This window comes from Parasteatoda tepidariorum, chromosome 7, assembly GCF_982258835.1.
Source record: "Parasteatoda tepidariorum strain Cologne lab strain chromosome 7, Ptep-v5.0, whole genome shotgun sequence".
In the NCBI taxonomy this organism is placed as follows: domain Eukaryota; kingdom Metazoa; phylum Arthropoda; class Arachnida; order Araneae; family Theridiidae; genus Parasteatoda; species Parasteatoda tepidariorum.
Genome location: NC_141761.1, coordinates 109,565,936 through 109,587,593, shown reverse-complemented (window position 1 = coordinate 109,587,593; position 21,658 = coordinate 109,565,936).

Here is a 21,658-nt window from a genome sequence, read left to right as displayed (position 1 = left end):
AGATCTAATATTGCTTTGATTTAAGAAGTAGGAGGGACCATAAAAAGTAACGGTTACTCATCGAAGCTTTATACATTGGGACGCTGTGTCCCATTCGGTGTCCGACAAGCGCGTAAGTTGCCGCAATGAGTACTTTCTCTTGGGGACCATATATTTAAAAAAAAGTCATTTATCTGTAGGGCTTTTTTCTCCTTAAGATTTTGCGGAATCGTTTTCAAGAAATGTTCGATGCGCACCTGCGAACCTAAGTTTTTAGAACACTACGGTAAAATTTGATATATATTTTTCTTTACTTTTGTGTATTTTGCTGGTATAAACGCATTCGAAGATAATAACACAATCTGATATATAACTAATGTAATTTTCTTTGCAATGTAGAATTGTTCCTATTGCATTTTTGTTTAATGAAGTGTTATTAGAAATCACTTAGACAAATAACCCAAAATTTTATTGCTTATTATTGTAAGCTCATATTTTATTGCCTTTTGCTAGTCTTGCCCACGCTTCAAACTTTCAAATTTACATGAAAATATTACTAACTGAAACATATTTACATTTGTGACCAACTTTGGTCCCAATGCAGCTGTACTCACTAATAATATGTTTCGTTCCTTGTATAAGAACTTTTCAACTATACTAAAGTTGTATGCGATTTAGCATAAGCCCTTTTCGTCGTGGAAAATGGGAATCTCCGTTGGTTTCAAGTCCGGTGAATCAAGTGGCCATTCTCGAAGAGTTAGAAAAATGAGACTGTCACCTTTCTTGAGTGCCTTAAGCTCTGGGTAACTTAATAACTCTGGGTAACTAAATACCAGGAGTGTTTTCTTTTCAAATTGAGATTTTATTTTCTAGTATATTTTAAAAATTTGAAATGTTTCGAAAAATTTCTTAAAAATAAAAAATTATTCTTTATTTTGTAGGAATTTTTTCCAACACTATTAGATAAAAAAAAAAAAAAAATGCTATAATCCATAGTTTTCAGAATGGTATTTTTCTAACCATTGATTTTACACACTTTTAAATTTAAACTCTCTCAAAACCTTTTGGCTCTTCACTATGAAACTTCCAATTAATGAAATTTCTTTAATGAGAAAAAATATTTATGAATTTATTCAAAGAAATATCAAAACGCCCTAAAACTAAAAGGTGTTAGTTGTCACGAGATGGCAGCACATATTTAATGTAATTGAATCGTTATTCCGTGTTCTATAAAGGCCGTGTTATATTCAGTTGGCATTTAAAGGATTTGCATTTAGTACATCCTAAATCCCTTAAAACATATATGTGATCACGTGATATATATGCGATTCACATGTATGTGATCACGTGATTCTCCCTTCACGGCTCACAATATTATATGTGAAATTCGCCGATCTGATGCTAGTGGCGAAAGACCATAAGGGTGTGATTATTACGTATATTACGTAACATTACGTGATTATTACTTATATTACGTACTCTCGTATTATTACGTATACGTACTCTCTAGCACGTATAAACTCGGTTTTTTTTTTTTTTTTTGGAGGTTTTTTCGAATTTTTTCGAATTTTTTTTCTTTTTTCGATTTTAAGCTGAAGAATGTCGTGTTCTTTTACAGACAACCATAGTTTTTTTTTTTTTTTTAAAAATCCAAATGTCACTTAATGCGTTTTAATCCTAATTTCAGTTGAGGAGTTTTGGGCAATCTAATAACAAGCCACATTTGTATCTTTTTCAGGACGCTTCATGTCAAAGACACCACCATTTATGCAAAGAGAATAAGATGTTTCCGAGTGCTGTGCTGACATCTAGTGGAAATTCCGAAAACTAGTAAAATATCGATTTCGAAACAATACTAAGGAACTGTTTAGAGTAAAAATGTTATCTTCGAAGAAGTGTGAGTTATTATTATTTGCTCAAACAGAAATTTTCAGAATAATTTTAAAAAGAAATAATAATTACATTTCTTAAAGCTTCCCTTGCCAGACAACAATAATTTTTAAGAATTTTTTTTAAAAACGAATGCTAGAGATTTTATTCGTTTAATAAAAATAATTCATCCGAACTTTATTTTGCATTCTAATATTTTCATTTCACTATCGGTGCGGATAACTCCAGTCGAACAAATACGTTCCGACGTTGAAATTACCACCCCACAGAGGGCAACTCGATTTCATTTTGTAAGAAATCCCTTCGAAAGGGAAGATCTTCCCGACACTGTTATCCCTGATGAGGAGTTAGGATGTCTTTCCATATTTAAGGATTTATACTCCACTCAGTGGCAACAGCTAAAAAGAGGGAATTGCGGTAGGGGGAAGTGTAATCAGAATGGATTGTCCATCCAGAGCGTCCTTTTATCGCCATATCTTTCTCCAAATGTAGGGGGGAAAGGGAAAAATAAGTCTCCGTTTTACAAGTGACGAACTGCCGGGGTTTATGTAAGTGGAGCATAACAGTGTATTTTATCCTTTATTACTTATGCTTCTAGAGATAAACAATTTCTTTTACGTGAACTATATACGCGGAGCAGATTTTTATTTTCCCCACTCAACCAGCCATCTTTTCCCTTCCGCCAATTTAATCCCCGCTTTTATAGCGTTATATATATCTTAAAATGATTTTGGTTTAGGGATGAATGGCGACAAGAAGGGAAAAAATTAGATTTTATATGAATACAGCGACTAATATTCGTAAGAGCTAGGGTAGCTTGTAAGAATAACATAGAGTTAACTTATGTGGATAATCTTTAGGACTAAGAATTTTTTTACGTATTTATACTTCTTATTTTACATGCTTTTCCTCTTTTATTAATATTTTTCCCTTTTAAATTTAATTATTAACGCATTACTTATGTACAATATATTCAATTAAGCGTCTAAAAATATCAATGTAAAGTAATCATGCCAGGGTGTCTCGGGTGATAGAGCACTCGCCTCTCAATAAGGTAACCCAGGTTCGAATCCCAGAGATGGCTGATCGATATGAATTCCATCCGCACCGACCACGGAGTGCACGTAAAATATATTCATTGATAGATGGATCATGCGTTACAATCCCCCTTGCTGTGAGGCTAACCGTGGGAGGTTTACGCGGTTTTCCTCCCCATGTAACGCAAATGTGTGTTAGTTTTATCAAAAGTCCTCCACGAAATATAATTTGTTCCAATGATAAATCCAGGAGTTCTCTCGTCTTTTGGGTTGGATTCAAAATTACAAGGCTATGAGGAGTTGAACGTTGATAGTCGTAAACACTGCTGAAGGCCGGTTATGAAAAAAAATATAAAATGTGAAGTATTTTTGTTTGGAAACTCGATTATATTTTCACAATAGCAAATTTTTCCTTTCAATATTTGAAGCATAGCTTTAATTTTGAGAATTTGAGACTTTATGAGTAATTCTGGGTATACCTGTATTTGAAATTTTAAATTTCCAATGGAGTGTAAATAGAATTTTGCTATGAAAAGTATCTCCGGTGGTATAGCGTTCTCTCAATACTCGATGCAAAACCCAAAACATTTTTATAACAGCCATTGGGCTGACATTGAAACAAAAATAATTTCAATGGGACGCTATGTGTTTATGAAATGCCACGTGCAGGAAGCGTAAATCGAAGCAGTTTTTTAATGACTCGAGACCTTAATTGCCCAACGATATAAAAAAAATGAGTTATTGAAAATTTGAAGGAAAAAGGCTTCTACTGTTTGTTCTGTTCTGTACCAGTTAATTTATTCCAAACGAGTTTCAAATAAAGTTATTAATTCTGTCAACAGATGGCGTTCGTGAGGGGGAAAAATTATCGAATCATTTTTATACAAGAAACACAATTTGCCTGTGGAGAGCTGGGGATCGTGAATTCGATTCCGACAGCCGATTAAATAGCTGAGGTGTATATGGATTATTTATTCCCAACGAATTTCAAATTAAGTTTTAATTCCGATAACAGATGGCGTTCGTGACTGGGAAAAATTATCTAATATTTTTTTTAAAAGAAACACGATTTGCCTGTGGAGAGCTGGGGATAGTGAATTCGATTCCGACAGTCGATTAAATAGCCGAGTTGTATATGGAAGTGATCGGGAAATACGTCGTGGCTGAAAATGTATGTGTTCTCCCACACGGAAATCAGAGATCCTCTTTTTTCCAAGCATCCAAGCAATATTCGATTTCTATTCGACATCACTTAACATGTTCTGCCACTAAATTCTGTAACTTTGGTTCATGGCAACCCTCCATAAATGAATTGAAATTAGTTTTTGTTTCTAAATATTGAGCATGTTGTTCCCCATGAAAATCAGAATTCCTTCTTAAATATCATTCAACATGTTCTGCCACTTACTTTTTCAAAATTGATTCATCGTGATTCATTGAATAAACGAATTGAAATTAATTTTTGTTTCCAAATACTGAACATGTTGTTCCCCATGGAAATCGGAATTTCTTCCTAAACATCATATAACAGGTTCTGCCACTTACTTTTGCAACATAGATACATGGGGATTTATTGAACAAATGAGTTGACATTAGTTTTTGTTTTTAAATACAAAACATTCTTATCCATACGATAATCGGTGGATTTTTCTAGACATGTTCTTTTTTTTTAGACACGAGAGATTATTTAGTGGCAGAACATGCCTTAACATGTTCTGTCACTAAGTCCCTCAATTTTAATTCATCGTTTAACTCCAGTAAGTCAATTGAAATCAGCTTTGTTTTTAAATATTAAAGTTAACTTAATTTACACATTGACGCTTTTAGTTGCAATCTTAAAACAAGATATTGTGTTACCAATTTCGCCTAAAAAAATAAAATAAATTGTAAAGTTAGGCCCCTCTGGAAAATATTCCATTTCTTCCAAAAAGGTAGCTAACAGGAGCTGAAGAGTGCTGAAGGGGGGGGGGTGTACAGAATCTCCAATCATCCGGCTCTATAATGGACGGCCGGATCGATCTCATTCCTCCCCCGTCCCCCTTTGCCTGATTTGCATTCAATTTTCCGAGAGAGTGGAAGCGCCCGGGAAAAGGGGGGCAGGCTCGGGTAAAGTGGCCGGAGTGTATTTAATGGATCGAGTCATTGGGCGATGATGTGGGAAGGGGGCAAGAGGGCACATCCATTCCACATCATTGTCACGAGGAAATGGTGCCCCTCCCCACCCTTCCAGACGTGCCACAGGAAGGAGATAGTGCTGTTGGCGTGTGAAAGGGGCGCCGATTATGGGACCTAGTGGGAGAGGGGGGTCCCCCTATAGTTACCGATACTGGAATATATTTACGAGGGAAGTTCCTCCTCTTAGGTTTGGTATATCAAAGAACCCAGAGTCAGAATATGTCACCATCTGAGTATGAATAAAATGGGATCGGCACGTACCGACTGAAGCCTGGTTTTGAATTGAGATTTGAATGTTGATGGATGTATGAGGAAGAGAGAGAGAGTCTGGGTCCACCTACTTTTGCTATTTTCTCATCGTCTTGACGAAAGCTAGATTATTTCGTTCGCAAGTTGAGAAGTAATGCCGGGCTAGATATCTGGACGTATTGTGCTAAGTATTCGAGGAAATTCCGTTTCAATCAGAGACATAAAAAAGAGATATTTACAAGTGAAAGCAATATTCTCCTTATGATGCAGTTTAAGTTCAAAAAAAGAATGTTTCGGAAGTTGAAATTACATTATTGACCACATAAACTTTTCGTTGTTGAAATCGGTTTGCACTTGCTTACGTTCGTGTATCAGTTGTTTAGCATTGTAATGCAATATAGTAAAAATAAATACAAATAGGAAGTATATAAAAAATCTCCGGAATAATGACTCATTACATACATGCTTAAACACAAAAATATCGAGTTTAAACTCGTGCCAAACATGTAACTATTAAAACACTGCAGTGGGTCTAATAATTTGGTCTAATAATTATAATATACTAATATAATACCTGATATAATAAATATTCTATATTTATATAATATATCGTCTAATTTAACCTATTGATACACGAACGTAAGCAAGTGCAAACTGGTTTCAGTCCCGTGAAAACAATTCAGCTGTAGAGTATCATCTGATTAGGATTTTGCAAAGAATCTTATAGTGCTTCTGATAATTAATTCAGGGACTGTAGAACCCATATAATAAGATAAAAATACAAAGAAAACAAGAAAATAAATTAAAAGAAGAAACATTTTTTTTAAGATATAAATTTTTTTTTTAAAAGTGATTAAAAATAATTTATTTTAATGCTTTAAAATTAAAAATTCAGAAAACACAGTAATGAAAAGACGTAATATCGTCGCTATCTCACACGATTATATCAGCAAATTAGAATGCTATCAAATATTGTATAAATGTAGCCAAAGCAGAATATATATAATATTATAGAGCAGGAAAATCCATAAGGTCTAGCCTTACGCAATATTTAGAGAAGTAACGAATTATCAATTTACTAATTAAGTAAGCAAATAATAGAACTTCACCATCACCTTCAACAAAGATTATCACACATTGATTTATACCTTAAAATTACTTCAGTATCGAAAAATATTTTAAATCTAAAGTTGCTGCCTGATTTGAATGTTTAGGGAAAAATCGGAATGTTTGGCAGCTCTGTTATTGAAAAAAATATCGAATTAAAACGAACTTGATGCCAAATATTTTAATTCGACACTACTTCCATTCTTTGAAATAAATCAATTATAGTTATTTGTATTTCATTTCATAGATACTATTGCTTCAAGTATATTTAGGAATATTTTAAAATTATATCAAGTTCATTTTAAGTTCCACAAATGAGTTTCTCCATATAGCAATTTTTAGAGTAGATTTTTAGGGAGATCTTGCAAAACCAAAATAAAACTAAGTTATTTTTTTATAACCATCGTTGAACAGCTGACCCATTTTTTTTTTTTTGGGGGGGGGGGGTTTGCGACAACCAATGTTCAACTCCATAGCCGTGTAATTTTGAACCCAATCCAGGAAGGCAAGGGAACTCCTGGATCAAATATTGGGAGAAATTTGCCTTCAGGGAGAACTTTTTGGATGGAACTAGCCCGCATTTGCGTGATATGAAGAGGAAGACCACGAGCACCTCCCACGGTTAGCCTGATGTCAAAGGGACTCTAACCCATGATCCGTCTACCACTGAGGATATTTCACGTCAGCACTGTGGTCGGTGCAAGCCGGAAGTGGATTCTTATCAACCAGCCATTTCTGGGATTCGAACCCGGTTTAACCCATTGGAAGGCGAACGCTCTATCCCCTGAGCCATCGCAGCTCAAACTAAACTATATCTAAAACGTGAAAGAAAAGTGAAACAAGTTATAATAAAATATTATGTGGAACTGATATTCTTTAAATATGTGAATGCATAATGGCTGAACTGGCGTTTAATTAACATTTCGACTATCCACTAGGAAAAGGTTCGATTTGCCCATCAGAGCTTTTTAGAAACTTATGCCATTTGTAGAAAAGTCTAATAATATGCTTTAAATCAGCTTTATAAGGCAAATAAAATTCTAGATTCCAAAGAGGCTAGAGTGAAATGTTTTAATAACTTTCAAGAGAAGAGTTTTATGGCTTTTGGGGGATACCAGAAATGCATATAAAACGGCGAAGAAAAGCTGTCTTCCAGATTAAGGAATGTTAATGACTCGTGTAATAAACCCAAACCGCTCACCAGGGGGGGTTAGTAATTGAATTTTCTCATTCCTCTCTGAACACTTAACATTAAACGTTTAGCCCAAAAGAGACGTTTAACTCATCAAGGTTATAATTCTTTAAGAAAGACCTATTAACGTCTAAACAGATTTCAAGATGGCGGTCATATAGTGTGCTGTTACGTGACTAAAAACTGCTCATTTTTCTTCTTGGTTGTTCTGTGCATGCTGAAACACAAGTTGAACGCAAAAATGTATATCATTGATGTAACTAAGAAATTAAGAAATATTCAGACATTATTAATTGATGATTAAAAGGGTAAGAGATATGATTAAACACATGAGTAAAACTGGAAATTTTCTCATTAATTTTATCTCTTCTTCAACATGTCTGGTAGAAAAAATTTTTCTATTACATATTAGTCAAATTGTTTTTACAGAAAATTTTGTTCGGATACAAATAAATAATAGTTTCATCCAAACTTTGAAACTCGGTCAACTGAGAGCAACCATGCCAGGCATTAAAATATGATTTTTTGTCCACTTTACTATTTCTGGAACGATGAGGTAAAAGAAACAATTTCTCTTCTAATACAGTATTCTAGATATTGCCATGATGTCGAAAATTATATTTTAAGAACTATATATATATATATATATATATATATACAGTCATACCCCGCTATAGTGAACACGGTTTATAGTGAACTCCCGGATGCAGTGAACGAAATGTTCGATCCCGTGCCTTGCTATACCCGTATAATGTTATTTTTTGTGGATATAGTGAACCAAAAAAGTGATGAAGTTGGATATAATGAACTTTTTTCTGTCTTCGACTGATTTTTTTCTTCATTTTTTGTAATAATTTTGAAATTTCTACTTCAAAATAAATACATATACCGATTTTTAAAATCATCTATAGGTAGCGATAAGCATTTTTTTCTTGTTTGCTTCTTTTATCTTACTTTCCCATCCCTAAACAAATCAAGTAGATGTTTCCAACCCAGGCAGATGATGCACCTGTAAGGTATCAGTGGGATCAATATGCATTTTCTGTCAGAGGGAATGAGTAATTATTCATTATTGGTCAAAGAGTTGGATCCTGATATGTGTTGATAAGGCCCTCATTTCAACTCCTTTTTGCTCTCAGTGCAGTTGAAAAAAGCCTCCAAACAAATGTCTCAAATTTAACTATGGCGAGCAGTAAACGTAAAATTTTCTCCATTGATGATAAAATGGGCATAATCAGAAAAATTTAAAATGGATGTAATCAAGCAGATATTTGCAGGGAATATAAACTATCCAAATCTACAGTTCGTAACATGTGGAAAAATAGGCAATTAACAATTTCTGCTCTTGAAGAAAATTTAAATGGCAGAAAAAAGTTGAGAAAAGCAGATCACAAGGATATTGAAGAAGCATTACTGAAGTGGTTCAGCATTCAAAGAAGCCGCAATCTTTCAGTATCAGGACAAATGTCGATGAATTTGCTAAGCGATTTTACGAGATTACTTTTATGTGCTCGAATGGCAGGTTAGACAAATTTAAAAAGTGGATTAACAGAAGTTCAGGAAAAATTATCTCAGAGCCGGGAAATGTTTCCATATCTGATGTTGAGGACTGCTCAACAGCTAAAGATTACTACTTTTTTTTTTTTTTTTTTTTTTTTTTTTTTGTACGCAGGACGAAGAGTAATAAAAAATAACAAATTTTTTGCTACTACATAATATTTTTCAGTCATTTATTTGAATAACGTGTAATAAAAGGGAGGAATTTGGGAACCATTAGTTAAATTGCCCGTATAACGGATATAGTGAACTCCCGGTTATAGTGAACCAAAATTTCGGTCCCTTGAAGGTTCACTATAGCGGGGTTTGACTGTATATATATATATATATATATATATATATATATATATATATATACAGTCGAACTTCTATTTAGCGAACTTCCATTTTACGAATTTCTCTCTTTTGCGAATATTTTCGAGAAATCAAGAACATTTTGGAAATTTCTTCGTGAAATAACTTCCAAATAGCGAAGTGAATTTTCTATTTAACGAACTTTTCCTTTCCCTATTTTCCAAAATATTTCAGAACATTTCAAACTTGCTAACGCATTTTATGGAGAAAATGACCTTGAATTAATTTTCGACGCCTCTGCTTTATGTAATGTTTTACTCCTTTCTCTAAAAGTTATTTTAGTAAAAACAGTAAAATCCATTTCCTTTCTTTTGTGCATTTCAAACAAAATACTCAGTCCAAATTATTGGATTTTATCAGTAGGAATTAAACTTAAAAACGCATGTGGTAGTGTATGCTTAAAATTACTTTTGTAATAAATGCAGCTATAATTTTATACATAAATTTAGCTTTTTTTTTTAGTTGAAAATGTATCTAGCAAAATAGTGTAACACAGGATAATGTTTTGTTCTATTCTTACTTTTGATGCAAATTTCTTTTATGGTTAAGAATTATAAAATGAGTAGTTAATACTAGTTTACAAGATAACGGTGCATCAATTGCTGTTTTAATTATGCCTACTGTTTATGAATTTAAAATCCTGTTCTGTGTTGTTCAAGTATTTTAAAAGGTGATTTTCTATATAACGAATTTTCCATATTACGAACTTATTATCGGGATTTAGCGACTTCGTTAAATAGAGGTCCAACTGTATATATATATATATATATATATATATATATATATATATATATATATATATATATATATATATATATATATATATATATATATATATATATATATATATATATATATATATATATATATATATATATATATATATATATATTATATATATATATATATATTATATATATATATATATATATATATATATATATATATATATATATATATATATATATATATATATATATATATATATATATATATATATATATATATATATATATATATATATATATATATATATATAACAATGAGAGGGAGATTTACATGGAATAATGTGTGTACACATTGATTAGAAAGATCAAAAGGAGAAGAAGAAAAAATTATAAAGACACGAGAGCTGTATGGTTGCTGTCCTCTGAAGAAACACGATATTATGCTCACCAAGTTTAAATATTCGTCACAAATTTCGTCATCAGATGGTGCTTCACAAGAAGAAAATTCCATAAAATTAAATCTTCCACTGCATGCCAGACTGTTCCAGCTTACTTTATTACACCTTAAATTATGTTGTTTTTGCAAATGGGGATTTTTAAATGGTAATAGTTTTCCTTACCAGCTTATTGAGGAATTTTATAACCAATTTTAAAATTTGGTAAAATTAGTCTCGTGTTCCCAAAACGGTACGGTACAAACAGCGCACTTCTATTTCTTCCTGTTTTTCTTTTATTGATTTTTCCTATTATCAGTGATTTTTGTAAAATGTGGTGCTTGTTTTGTGATTTTACACATAGCGTGAATTATTTTCTTCATTCGACTAAAAAGGGGCTTAAAGAAAACTTTCTATATAATTCAAAAAGTTTAAAATTAATTTTCATGAAAAAAGGGGAAATTGGCTGCTTATAACTCTAGATGAAATATACCGCTGTAATCACATGATTTAGTCTAATCACGTGGTTGAGCTTGACGTTTTATTAGAACTGGTTTATTATCACATTGAATCAAATTTTGGATAAATTTGAGTTGGGTGGTGGTACGTGACGTCACACGTGAGTGTCGAATTTGATTGGCTGTTGAATCATGGCATAAAGAGATTACTCGTTTTACCCTCGTGTGACGTCGCTTGCGTACATCCAATTAAAATGTTTGATTAGATGTGTATTATTTTCTGCAAAAAATATCTAATCCAGGAATGAAACAAAAAGTTGAATAGCATTTAAAATTATCCATTTTAAACGATTATTGCGTATATATATATATTTGAGTTCCACTTTTTGTTAAATATTAATCATTTTTCTTGTATTTCTATTAAAAAATTTGTGGTAAACTCTTAGAATAGATATTTTCAGATTAATTAAACTTTGCTTTTTGATTTTAAAGTTAAATAATTTGGTATAATGTTGCTCGCCTTGATATTCACCTTTTAGAAACATTTTAAAAAGCGTCTAATTGTAATTGTAAAATTAAACTATAAATAAAAACTCAGTATGTAGCAGAAGATTAAAAACAAATCGTCATTTTTATACACTTTTTTTACTTTTGCCTAGAGTATTTAGTTCCCTTAACTCACCAATAAAGGCAGAAAGCAAATTTTTTGTAAACAAATGTTTTTTGCTCCTAAATAAAAGTGGAAATTACAAAATTTACCCAAAAAAGGATTAAACTAACTGAACAAAATCAAGCACACACATCTTGGCCCAAGGATTTCAAAATATTACTTTTTTAAATGGTATTCCCTTTATCATCAGTAAGCGTTCTTTATTTATTTTTACCACAGGATAGTTTTTAGAGTATAAATAATTTACAAAAAAATAGTTTCGTTTCTGAGAAATTTTAAACCTAATTTTGACTAAGGAAAATCAGAATGAAAAATTTTTTTGCTGTAAAAAAAAATCGATTAGTAGTTATCATCTACTCAAAAAGTTAAAGAAGCGAACCAAATGAGAGCATTAAATTTCATACCAAACAAATCATACTCCAGTTTAAAGCAGTCTCAATTATAGAAAGCTAAGACAAAACTTAGTTTCTGAAAACAGTTGGCTCTTTAAACGCTTGCTCTTTGCAATTAAAAAAAATCGATTAACAGTTACCATCTACTCAAAAAGTTCGAACCAAATGAGAGCATAAAATTTGCATATCTAACAAAACACACTCCAGTTTAAAACAGGCTCCATTTATTTCATTATATTGAACTAAGACAAAATTTAGTTTCAGAAAACAGTTGGCTAGTCAAAACGCTTGCTCGTTGAAATGTAACAACACTGTAAACATAAAAGAACAAAGCGGGATAACCCTCTATTTCGAACATTCATAACAGAAGCCATTCTAGGAGGAGATGTACCCATTCACCCATTCGAAATGAATGGAAGTTGACACATAAGGCAAAATAATATAACGTCATATCATTAAAATCGGATTAATTCCGCAAAGTGGTTCACTCTCTTCCTCTTGGAGGAATAAAATAATCAAAACAGTCTTCACAATAGAAAGTCATTCCTCCCTTAATCCTCCATCTCGGAGGAAAGGGGGGATTGAATTTGATAGGAGACTCCAGTATCTCAGTGTGGCACCCTCAGTGACACCTTTTGTGTGGTTGTCCACACTTCGATGGGGGGTCTCTAGATGCAGTAGGGGTGTAATAAGCCTTTTTCCCTCACCCGAAATTGCATCCAATTGAGATGCTGCCCTCCCTCTTTTCTCAATTCTCCATTTGTGACCCCTCTCCCCTCTCTGTATCTTGGGATGGATACTCTGTGTGTTCCGTTAACAAATGTCATTCAACAGGAATAGGAACAACTGGAATCTATCTCAATCAGTGGTCGGAAAACTACATTATTTTTGTAGTTAACTACATCTACTTTTTTATTTTTATTTTTAAATGCAATGACTACAAACGAATGTAGTCACTACTTTAAAGAACCAAACATAGCTCGAAAAATTAATTTTTACCCTGGCCAAATTATTAGACGCACTATATGTAAACTCTTAATTATCAGCTGATACTATACAGCTTTATTGTTTTTACGCGACTGAAACCGGTTTTACACTTGTTCATGTCCGTGTATTAATTGGTTAAATTAGACGATAAGTTATACGATATCTAATTATATGACGCAAAAATTAAATAAATATCTTTTTAAATTACTTTCCGATATATATATATATATATATATATATATATATATATATATCTGCTCAGCAGCTTTTCTTTTTATATAGCAGCAGCTTTTTCGCGTGTTTATTGGAGTATCATTGCTTTTTTTTTTTTTGTTGTCGTATGCCTGTTTAGACAGTGGGGGTGCGATTGTTCCTGTTTTTCAGTGGCGCCATCTATGGCCAGGAAATAGATTTCTGCCACGCCATTCCCATAACCACAACCCGTTTATAGGGCGGGTCACATTCACACACAAAGGAGAAAGGACATAGAACACACAGAGAGAGAAAGAAACATCCATGCCTTGCCCGGAATTCGAACCCAGGACCTTTCTGATGCAAGGACAGTTCCCTGCCCCCTACACAGGTCGGTCGGCATCATAGCTTTTTAATAGCTTCTTAAAATATTCCTTAATACTTTTTAAATTTTATTTCACTATATTATGTATATACTGTCCCTATATATCCCAATATAACTGTATATTAATATTACTAAATCACGCAAATAAAAGACAAAACAAAAAGTAAGAAAGAAAGTAAAATAAAAATGAAATTAAATAATTAATTAAAAATTATAAGTAAATTGAAATTAACCACGAACTTAAAACTTCTTTTTCAACCCATATAGTCATTTCCTAAAAATTAGTGCTATCTGATGTTATATTAATAACGCGAATGCAAATATATATATATATATATATATATATATATATATATATATATATATATATATATATATATATATATATATATATATATATATATATATATATATATATATATATATAGAATTATTATTATTATTATTATTATTTTTAAATCACACAAATAAAATAGAAAGTAAAATTAAAATAATATTATATAATTATTTAAAAATTATAATTCAAGTCAAATTAACTCCGAAAAGTCATAACTTCTTTTTCTACCCATATAGTCATTTCCTCAAAATTAGTGCTATCTGATGTTATATTAATAACGCGAATGCAAATATATATATATATATATATATATATATATATATATATATATATATATATATATATATTGAGAGAATTGGGGAGGAATCTGTTTCAATGTTACATATAAAGGTTTCGAGGAGGTTCGCAGATTGATTTCGGGGGGTATCATCACCCTCCCCTTCCAAAAGCGAAAAGAATGAAAATAGAAGGGGGTGGTTGAGTAAAAGGGTTCCTCTAGAGAATGAAGAAAGGGTGAGAGACAACAGTGACCACATTACGTCAGCATCTTTTCCACTAATCGTCACCCTCTCTCTTTGTTGGACAGCTGGTGCTTGACAGATGGACACACACTGTTAGAAATTTCCCGCTTATAGAAAAGAACTCGCTGAATTTGTCCTCTCTTAAATGGGGGTCGATATCTACCTCCTACAATAATAAAATCAAAACATATTGCTGTTATTTAACGGGAATATGCCACGAACGGAACCTTGTTTGATGTAAATTCGCAATACTTTTCAGGATTATTTGTTACTTATATGTATGTTACTTATAATATGTTCCTTGAGACGTGATGACTCAGGGGATAGAGCGTTCGCCTTCCAATGAGATGAACCGGGTTCGAATCCCAGCGATATTGGGTCGATTCGAATTCTGCATCCGGCTTACACCCACCACGGTTCTGACATGAAATATCCTCAGTGGTAGACAGATCTTGGGTTAGAGACCCCTTGCCGTCAGGCTAACCATGGGAAGTTCTCTTGGTCTTCCTCTCCATGTAACGCAAATGCAGGGTAGTTCCATCAAAAAGTACTCCACGTTGGAAAATTTTTCCGAATGCTTGGTCCAGGAGTGCTCTTGTCTTCTGGGCTACGAAATTGAACATTAGTAGTCGTAAACCTAAATATTGTGTTGACTGTTCAACGGCTGTTATAAAATCAAATAAAATGATATGTCCCTTTCTTTCTTGCGCTGTTTTACAGTACTCGATTGTAATTTCAGTTGTAATATACTAAAGTACCTGATTGCAATTGCTCTTATATGGGCTCAGCGATATCATTGCAGCTGATTTATTTTAGCTTCCATAGTAGTACATAGTAGTACAATTTCTTCCCAAAATCATTTATTTATTTATTTTATAACCGTCGTTGAACAGCCGACCCAATTTCGAAGTTGAACCCCTACCAATGTTCAACTCCGTAACCTCGTAATTTTGGACCAATTCAGAAGACAAGGAAACTAATGGATCAGTACCCCCAAAAGTAGGATTTTTTATGGAACATGGAGGACATTGTGACTCTACAGATTTAACGTGCATCAATCACCATTTACTACACAGATAGTCTTCGGCTGGCGGGGATCGAACCCTCATCTTCGGCTCAGAGCTCTACCAACCAAGCTATCTTTGCCTATCCCACTATCATTTAAAAAAATGTCAAAGTTTGTCTAAATAATTCACTCAGATTCAAAACACAAAGTAATTAGTGTTTGAAAAACCTATGACTCATTTATCCTAGCACTCTTATTATATTCAGTGACTTCAGTCACTAATACTTATCAAGATTATTTGATATGTCATTTATTGCATTCTTTCTTGCACTGCTTTAAAGTACTATTTCAATTGTAATTTTCCGATTGTAGCAACCTGATTGCAATACCTGATTACAATTGTAGACAGCTGGTGGCTGATTGATACGAATTCTGCTCCCGGCTAACCCCGACCACACTGCTGATGCAAAATATCATCAGCGGTAGACGAATCACGGATTAGAATCCCCTTGCCATCGGGTTAAATTGGAATTTTTTGTAGTTTTCCTCTCCATGTGACGCAAATGGGGATGAGTTTCATCAAAATGTCCTTCACAAAGGCTAGTTTGTCCCGATGTTTGAAATCGGAATTTCCTGGTCATCTGGGTTGGGTTTTACATTACAATGCTATGGAGTTGAACATTGACAGTCGTAAACTCGAAACTGTGTCGGAGGTTTAACGCCAGTTAAAAAATATATTAAATAAATAAATTGACAACAATACGAAACGGAATGTTTCAAAGGGAAATCCACAACCAAACGAATCCTATATCTGTGGTTTGTTATAACGGGGTTATTATAAATGGAATGATCTTATTGTCAAGCTATAATGTCGATGAGAAAAAAAAAACTTTCGTTGCACTATTCCAATTGGAGTTTCTAAACATTATTTCTACTCAAAAAAAAAAAAAAAAAGTATAAAAAAAAAGGGAGTGGATATGCATAATTCCCAAATTAACTGATGGGGTCTCCAAAAATCACAAATCCGAGAATATTCGTTCAGAAAAGTCAAATCTCACATTCTCACTTTGGCGAGAAATATTAATAAAAGAAAGAAAGAAGAAAAAAAGAAAAGGACGTGCGACAGCGATAAATAATAACCTGCCACATTTGATTATCCACGCTTCCGGAAACTGAGCCAAAAAATTAAAATAAAAAGAAGCCAAGGCTTGGCGAGGAGTGACAGCTTATTTCGACCTTAATGCATAAAATATAGAATACGCTAACGGAAGATAAGGTGTGGGAGGTTGGAGCCCCCCCACGTGTGACCATATTGCGCAAGCCCTCCCTCCTGGTGCAAGTGCCAGGCGGTGCCCCCTTCACCACAAGGGGCGGAACGCTTTAAAAAAATGGCATCGGAAAAATATTTATTGGTTGGGACATGTGAAACCGAAGTGTGTGTGTTGAGCACGCGTAGCAGTTGGCCGTGTCAGTAGTATTCTTTACATTTAACACTATCACGTTTTGACACGTGTCAGGGGAATGCATGAACGCATTTTTTAAAATTAGATCTATTATTTCATTCATGAACACAAATACGTAATTTGTGAGTGCATTTAGACATCTTGAAAACTTTCTTGTCAGATTCTAACTTAAGAAAAAGGGAGGAAGGAGGTACACAATCGCTGAAAAGCTTAAGAGGACGCTATACTACCGAAGAAACTCTTCATGGCAAATTCTTTTTCGCGGACATAGGTAATTTAAAATTAAAGTTTAGAGACTTGTGAGTTGAATTAGACGTCTTTTAAGCTGTCTTCTCATTCTCTACCATTAAAAAAAAGGGAGAAATGCGGTACACAATCACCGAAGAACTTCGAAGGACGCTATACTACGGAAAAAACCCTTCCTGGCAAATTCTTTTTCCCTGACATAAGCAATTTAAAATATAAAGCATAAAAAAGTGAGCTCAAGTTTATCACAAAGTTTCAAATGCTGGAAAAATGTCTTAAAAACATCAAAATGCGAACGAATTTTGGCAGGATTGCGCAGTGAGAAAGTAATCCTGACATATTTTGTTTGTATCTTCATATTTCCACAAAATATTTTCAGCATTTGAAACTCACAAATTAATATATATATATATATATATATATATATATATATATATATATATATATATAATAAATAAATACAAGAAAACACTAAGAAAGTTAAGAAAAACAATAAGTATCATTTATTGCGCTTAAGCTGCAAGTAAACAGCACTCATTAGATAAGTTCAAAATGAAGAATAAAACAAAGAAAAATAATAGACATATGAAAAAAAGGGGGTGGGAAATAATAAGTAAAAAAATAACAAACAACATTTTATTTAAAAAAAAAAAAAAAAAAATAATGAATTGTTAATTTTGGGCCCATCCTTGGTAACTAACAAATCAAAACCCAGAATAACAAATCACTTCAGCAGTGCAGTAAGAACGACACTTTAAAACCCTCTTGTTACACTCAATTTGCGCTTTTGTTTTCATATTTTGTAATCTGGCAATCTCTCTGCGAAAACATTTTTAAATCATTCTTGAAAAATAACAGTCCATGTAAGTTGTTATGATTTTGCTACTCGCTTTATAGTCCCCCCCCCTTTTTAATGTTTTTTCTTTTTATTTTATGATCTGTTTTTACATGTTATTTTTACTTTTTATGATCTTTTTTTATGTAGTTATTTTATAAAAAATTTTTTTTTTTTTTGAGTGCTCCTCACACTATTGTATTAATAAATTTTGCTTTGGCTTTATTGATACAATATCAGAAAGCACTCTGTTTTGCGGATATAATCGTGTGGGCTGAAGAAAAGATTATATCTTTTTTTTTTTCCGGCTTTTTTTCCGGTTTTTTATTAACAATTCATTATTATTTTTTTTTTTTAAATAAAATGTTGTTTGTTATTTTTTTACTTATTATTTCCCACCCCCTTTTTTTCATATGTCTATTATTTTTCTTTGTTTTATTCTTCATTTTGAACATTCATATATATATATATATATATATATAAGTTAATTAAGAAAAATTATTAATAAATAAAATATTAAAAAGTTTAAAAAATAGGAAAATTAAAAAGCCGGAAAGCAAAAAAAAAATAAGGAAAGGATATGATCTTGTTATTAGCTCATACGATATTTTATATGTTTTCCTTATTAGGAAACATATATACTTATTAGGAAACATATATCCCCGTTTACCATACCAAGGGCGTAAAGGTTGGTAAATAAATCATAGTTTATCGCAACAGTTCAAAGTGAAAAATTTCAAACTATCTCCCTAATATTTATGGTGAAAAAAAAGTCTATATTTACTTGCGAAGCAAAAACGAAGCGTTATAGTTTTGTATCGTTAAGGCTCGAAAGTCATTTATATGCATATTACCGATCTAATCTTTAGATTAACTAAGATAATCCGTTAAAGTGGGAAATAAAGTGTTATCATAGTTAACCGAGTGCATTTCCCGTATTCTTAGATTTCAAAATTTTGTTTCTCTAATTCTATAAACCTTATTTGTTGATTGTTTGATTCTATTTATTGACTTTATTCTTTAGTCATTGAAGAATAAATAAATGACATTATGTTAATTAGTATAATATTTTAAACCATTTGATTCTTTGTATTATAATTTTTAAAGACATTGTTGATTGATTCTATCAATTAATGTGTCGATTCTTTGATAGCAGTAACTTTATTCTTAAGATATTGAAAACAGAGTCGGACTTCTATTTAACGAACTTCCATTTTGCGATTTCTTTTTCGAGGAACCAAGAACATTTTGGAAATTTCTTCGTGAAATAACCTCCAAATAGCGCAGTGAGTTTTCTATTTAACGAACTTTTCTTTGAGATCCAGTTTCCTTATTTCACAAAATATTTCGGAGCATTTCGAAATTGTTGATGCATTTTAAGGGGGAAATGACCTTGAATTGATTTTCGAAGCCACTTCACTTTTAGAGATAACAGTAAAAATCCCCTTTCCCTTCTTATTTGTATTTCAAACGGAAAACTCTGACAAAATTAATGGAGTTTATCAGAAACAATTGAACATAAGAACGCATGTGAAAATGTATGTTTAAAATTACTTTTATAATAAATGCAGCTATAATTTTATACATAAATTTACCTTTTTTTTAGTTGAAAATGTATGAAGCATGTGCTGGATAATGTTTTGCTCTATTCCTGCTTGCCATGCAGATTTCTTTTATGGTTAAGATTTATAAAATAAATAGTAGATACTAGTTCACAAGATGAGTATCCATTGCTATTTTAATTACGTCTAGTGTTTATGAATTTCAAACCTGTTTTGCGTAGTATAAGAATTTCAAAAGGTGATTTTCTATTTAACGAATTTTCCATGTAACGAACTTAATATCGGGATTAAGCGACTTCGTTAAATAGAGATCCTTATATTTCACTTTAACAAGTTGCCCTGAGGGTAATTTGCAGATGACTAAAGTAATTTTAGAAATAAAAAAATTACGGTCAACTCTGATTAACATGCACATCAGTGAAATAAGGTGCAAATTAACTGATTACTCACTTTCGTTGTAAAGTATAGATCACCTTCTCTCAACATTTCTGACGTGCAACGAACGAATTGTTGCTTGCTTGAGAGGATGTAAAACTGTTCTACTGCCATGCAACCATCATTGCAGGAAAAACACGTTGATTGAAATCAGGGCTGAAAGCGCGTTTCTTATTACAAGGAAAAACCTATGGTGATAGCTTGTTTTAAGCAGGGGGGGGGGGAATTCTGTTTTATTTCCCCTTCCCTTATTTTGTTGTTGTTAAGGCTTTAAAAATACCCCCAGGAAAGACATTTAAAATAGTTTTATTACATTTTTTATTGTAATTTTAGTATTTTATTTCTTATTTTATAAAGTCCCTGACCAAATTATTAAACGCACTATAATATTCTATGTAAAATCCTAATTATCAGGTGATACTATACAGCTTTCTGTTTTTTACGCGGTTTGTACTTGTTTACGCTAATGTATCAATGGGTCAAATCAGACGATATATCGTATAAATTTGACGATTGGATAAATTAGAGGATATATTATATAAATATAAAATACTTATTATATCAGGTATTATATTAGTATATTATAATAATTAGATCAAATTATTAGAAGCACTGTAGTGTTTTAATAGTGACATGATTTGCAGGAATTTATATGCAATACTTTTATGTTTAAACATACATGCAATGGGTTTTTATTCAGGAGATTTTTTATATACTTACTATTTGTTTTTATTTTTAATGTATTTCATTATAATGTTAACCCATTGATACAGAAGCGAAAACAAATGTAAACCGGGTAATCATCCGAGTAAAAACAATAAAGCTGTATAGAGTATTACCTGATAATTATAATTTAGCATAGAATCTTATAGTGCGTCGAATAATATGGCCAGAGTCGCAAATATCGTATGTGCATCAACATTTTTCAACACGCACAGAATTAAATCTTCATATCTTATGCCATAAAATTAATAAATTATTGACCACTGTTTATTTCTTTCCAAAACTTTATCATCTACCATAACAAATGATGTTTGTAGTTAAGTTTACTAAGGAAAAGCATCGAGAAAATGAAAAATCATAAATATGTCGTAGAAAAATTCTGAAAAATTCTCTTAATGTAGAGAATGAATTTTTCTGAATTCTCTAAAATGGCATTTAAGATCTACTATGCTTTGAAATTTTAAGTTACTCTAAATTCCTGATAAAAGATACTCAATGGTCAAATTCTAAAGGAAAAAACTTGGAGAAGTCTAAAATCAATTTTTTAAAGTGAAAATAAAGATTAAAAAAAAGGTGAGGGACAAAATGTTTAAAATTGAGGGATTCTTATAAAAATATATTTTTAATATTTCAAAATTTTATCTTCCGAAATTCACTACAATGTCATGTCAAATCCAGTAAGCTTCTTAAATTTCAAATTGTTGTGATTTACTTTCGAAAAATACTCAATGGTCAAAAATTTAT